Here is a 3,792-nt window from a genome sequence, read left to right as displayed (position 1 = left end):
CCAGTGTGTTTGTGTCCTCTGTGTGTGTATGTGTGTGTCCAGTGTGTGTGTGTCCAGTGTGTGTGTGTGTCCAGTGTGTGTGTGTTCAGTGTGTGTGTCCAGTGTGTGTGTCCAGAGTGTGTGTTTGTCAGTGTGTATGTGTGTACAGTGTCCAGTGTGTGGGTGTGTTTGTCCAGTTTGTGTGATCAATGTATGTGTGTCCTGTGTGTGTGTGTGTGTATGTCCAGTGTTTGTTTGTCCGGTGTCAGTGTGTGTGTCCAGTGTGTGTGTGTGAGTGTCCGGTGTGTTTGTTCAGTGTGTGTGTCCAGTGTGTGTGTGCGTCCAGTGTGTGTGTGTGTCAGTGTGTTTGTTTGTCAGTGTGTGTATGTGTGTACAGTGTCCAGTGTGTGGGTGTGTTTGTCCAGTGTTTGTTTGTCCGGTGTGTGTGTGTGTGTGTGTGTTCAGTGTGTTTGTTCAGTGTGTGTGTGTGTGTGTGTGTGTATGTGTGTGTGTGTGTGTATAGTGTGTGTGTATCAAGTGTGTTTGTTTGTCCAGTGTATGTCAGTGTGTGTGTCCAGTGTGTGTGTGTTCAGTGTGTCAGTGTGTGTGTTTGTTCAGTGTGTCAGTGTGAGTGTGTGTGTGTGTGTGTGTGTGTGTGTACAGTGTGTGTGTATCAAGTGTGTTTGTGTGTCCAGTGTGTGTGTGTGTGTGTGTGTGTGTGTGTGTGTGTGTGTGTGTGTGTGTGTGTACAGTGTGTGTGTATCAAGTGTGTTTGTATGTCCAGTGTGTGTGTGAGTGTCCAGTGTGTGTGTGTGTGTCCAGTGTGTCAGTGTGTGTGTGTGTGTGTGTGTGTGTGTGTGTGTGTGTGTGTTTGTGTGTGTGTACAGTGTGTGTGTATCAAGTGTGTTTGTGTGTCAGTGTGTGTGTCCAGTGTGTGTGTGTGTTCAGTATGTGTGTGTGTGTGTCCAGTGTGTGTGTGTGTCCAGTGTGTGTGTGTGTGTCAGTGTGTGTGTTTGTCAGTGTGTGTGTGTGTGTGTGTGTGTCAAGTGTATGTGTGTGTGTCTCCAGTGTGTGTGTGTGTGTCTCCAGTGTGAGTGTGTGTGTGTGTGTGTGTGTGTGATCCAGTGTATGTGTGTGTGTGTGTGTTTTTGTCCAGAGTGTGTGTTTCCAGTGTGTGTGTTTCTCCAGTTGTGTGTGTGTGTGTGTGTGTGTGTGTGTGTGTGTGTGTGTGTGTGTGTGTGTGTGTGTGTGTGTGTGTGTGTGTGTGTCCAGTGGGAGTGTGTGTCCAGTGTGTGTGTATGTATGTGTCCAGTGTGTGTGTGTGTGTGTGTGTCCAGTGTTTGTGTGTGTGTGTGTCCAGTGTGTGTGTGTGTCCAGTGTGTGTGTGTCCAGTGTGTGTGTGTCCAGTGTGTGTGTGTGTGTCCAGTATGTGTGTGTGTTCAGTGTCAGTGTGTGTGTATCAAGTGTGTTTGTGTGTCAGTGTGTGTGTCCAGTGTGTGTGTGTGTTCAGTATGTGTGTGTGTGTGTCCAGTGTGTGTGTGTGTCCAGTGTGTGTGTGTGTGTCAGTGTGTGTGTTTGTCAGTGTGTGTGTGTGTGTGTGTGTGTGTGTGTCCAGTGTGTGTGTGTGTGTCTCCAGTGTGAGTGTGTGTGTGTGTGTGTGTGTGTGATCCAGTGTATGTGTGTGTGTGTGTGTTTTTGTCCAGAGTGTGTGTTTCCAGTGTGTGTGTTTCTCCAGTTGTGTGTGTGTGTGTGTGTGTGTGTGTGTGTGTGTGTGTGTGTGTGTGTGTGTCCAGTGGGAGTGTGTGTCCAGTGTGTGTGTATGTATGTGTCCAGTGTGTGTGTGTGTGTGTGTGTCCAGTGTTTGTGTGTGTGTGTGTCCAGTGTGTGTGTGTGTCCAGTGTGTGTGTGTCCAGTGTGTGTGTGTCCAGTGTGTGTGTGTGTGTCCAGTATGTGTGTGTGTTCAGTGTGTGAGTGTGTGTGTTTCCAGTGTGTGTCTGTCCAGTGTATGTCTGTCCAGTGTGTGTGTTTTTGTCCAGAGTGTGTGTTTCCAGTGTGTGTGTTTCTCCAGTTGTGTGTGTGTGTGTGTGTGTGTGTGTGTGTGTGTGTGTGTGTGTGTGTGTGTGTGTGTGTGTGTGTCCAGTGGGAGTGTGTGTCCAGTGTGTGTGTATGTATGTGTCCAGTGTGTGTGTGTGTGTGTGTGTCCAGTGTTTGTGTGTGTGTGTGTCCAGTGTGTGTGTGTGTCCAGTGTGTGTGTGTCCAGTGTGTGTGTGTCCAGTGTGTGTGTGTGTGTCCAGTATGTGTGTGTGTTCAGTGTCAGTGTGTGTGTATCAAGTGTGTTTGTGTGTCAGTGTGTGTGTCCAGTGTGTGTGTGTGTTCAGTATGTGTGTGTGTGTGTCCAGTGTGTGTGTGTGTCCAGTGTGTGTGTGTGTGTCAGTGTGTGTGTTTGTCAGTGTGTGTGTGTGTGTGTGTGTGTGTGTCCAGTGTGTGTGTGTGTGTCTCCAGTGTGAGTGTGTGTGTGTGTGTGTGTGTGTGATCCAGTGTATGTGTGTGTGTGTGTGTTTTTGTCCAGAGTGTGTGTTTCCAGTGTGTGTGTTTCTCCAGTTGTGTGTGTGTGTGTGTGTGTGTGTGTGTCCAGTGGGAGTGTGTGTCCAGTGTGTGTGTATGTATGTGTCCAGTGTGTGTGTGTGTGTGTGTGTCCAGTGTTTGTGTGTGTGTGTGTCCAGTGTGTGTGTGTGTCCAGTGTGTGTGTGTCCAGTGTGTGTGTGTCCAGTGTGTGTGTGTGTGTCCAGTATGTGTGTGTGTTCAGTGTGTGAGTGTGTGTGTTTCCAGTGTGTGTCTGTCCAGTGTATGTCTGTCCAGTGTGTGTGTGTGTTCAGTGTGTGTGTGTCCAATGTGTATGGATGTGTGTGTCCAGTGTGTGTGTGTGTGTGTGTGAATCCAGTGTGTGTGTATGTGTGTGTGTGTGTGGATGCGTGTCCAGTGTGTGTGTGTGTCCAGTGTGTGTGTGTCCAGTGTGTGTGTGTGTCCAGTGTGTGTGTGTCCAGTGTGTGTGTGTGTGTTCAGTGTGTGTGTGTGTGTGTGTCCAGTGTGTGTGTTTGTTCAGCGTGTGTGTGTTCAGTGTGTGTGTGTATCCAGCGTGTATGTTTAGTGTGTGTGTGTCCAGTGTGTGTGTGTGTGTGTGTGTGTGTGTGTGTTCAGCGTGTGTGTGTTCAGTGTGTGTGTGTGATCAGTGTGTGTGTGTCCATTGTGTTTGTGTATCCAGTGTGTGTGTCCAGTGTGTGTGTGTGTGTGTGTGTGTCCAGTGTGTGTGTGTCCAGTGTGTGTGTGTGTGTGTCCAGTGTGTGTCCAGTGTGTGTGTATGTGTCCAGTGTGTGTGTCAGGTGTGTGTGTCCAGTGTGTGTGTCAGGTGTGTGTGTCCAGTGTGTATGTGTGTGTGTGTCCAGTGTGTGTGTGTGTGTCCAGTGTGTGTGTGTGTGTATCCAGTGTTTGTGTCCAGTGTGTGTGTGTGTCCAGTGTGTGTCCAGTGGGTGTGTGTGTGTCCAGTGTGTGTGTCAGGTGTGTGTGTCCAGTGTGTGTGTATGTGTCCAGTGTGTGTGTCAGGTGTGTGTGTCCAGTGTGTGTGTCAGGTGTGTGTGTCCAGTGTGTATGTGTGTGTGTGTCCAGTGTGTGTGTGTGTTTCCAGTGTGTGTGTGTGTGTATCCAGTGTTTGTGTCCAGTGTGTGTGTGTGTCCAGTGTGTGTCCAGTGGGTGTGTGTGTGTCCAGTGTGTGTGTGTGTGTGTGTGTCAGTGTTACCATGGTTATTATTTACAGGG

General features: G+C 48.9%; 1 long non-coding RNA gene and 1 pseudogene across 2 annotated transcripts in view; one reads left to right on the top strand and one right to left on the bottom strand.

The window, feature by feature from the left end:
• The first annotated feature begins 307 nt into the window (after nucleotides 1-307).
• LOC311117157 lies at nucleotides 308-3,588 on the top strand. Its single transcript, XR_014611573.1, has 3 exons — nucleotides 308-332; nucleotides 3,360-3,444; nucleotides 3,535-3,588. It is a non-coding gene; the product is annotated as an uncharacterized lncRNA (long non-coding RNA).
• Nucleotides 3,589-3,647: 59 nt separating this feature from the next.
• LOC311117159 (NLR family CARD domain-containing protein 3-like) overlaps nucleotides 3,648-3,792 on the bottom strand; it is a 7,161-nt pseudogene continuing 7,016 nt past the window's right edge. The window contains exon 6 of the transcript in view: nucleotides 3,648-3,792. This exon is cut by the window's right edge and continues 516 nt beyond it. The product of the transcript in view is annotated as an NLR family CARD domain-containing protein 3-like (transcript).

This window comes from Coregonus lavaretus, assembly GCF_964263955.1.
Source record: "Coregonus lavaretus genome assembly, contig: HAP1_SCAFFOLD_253, whole genome shotgun sequence".
NCBI classification, from domain to species: domain Eukaryota; kingdom Metazoa; phylum Chordata; class Actinopteri; order Salmoniformes; family Salmonidae; genus Coregonus; species Coregonus lavaretus.
The sequence above is the reverse complement of the archived record's forward strand: the minus strand, read 5'-3'. Positions and strand labels throughout refer to the sequence as shown.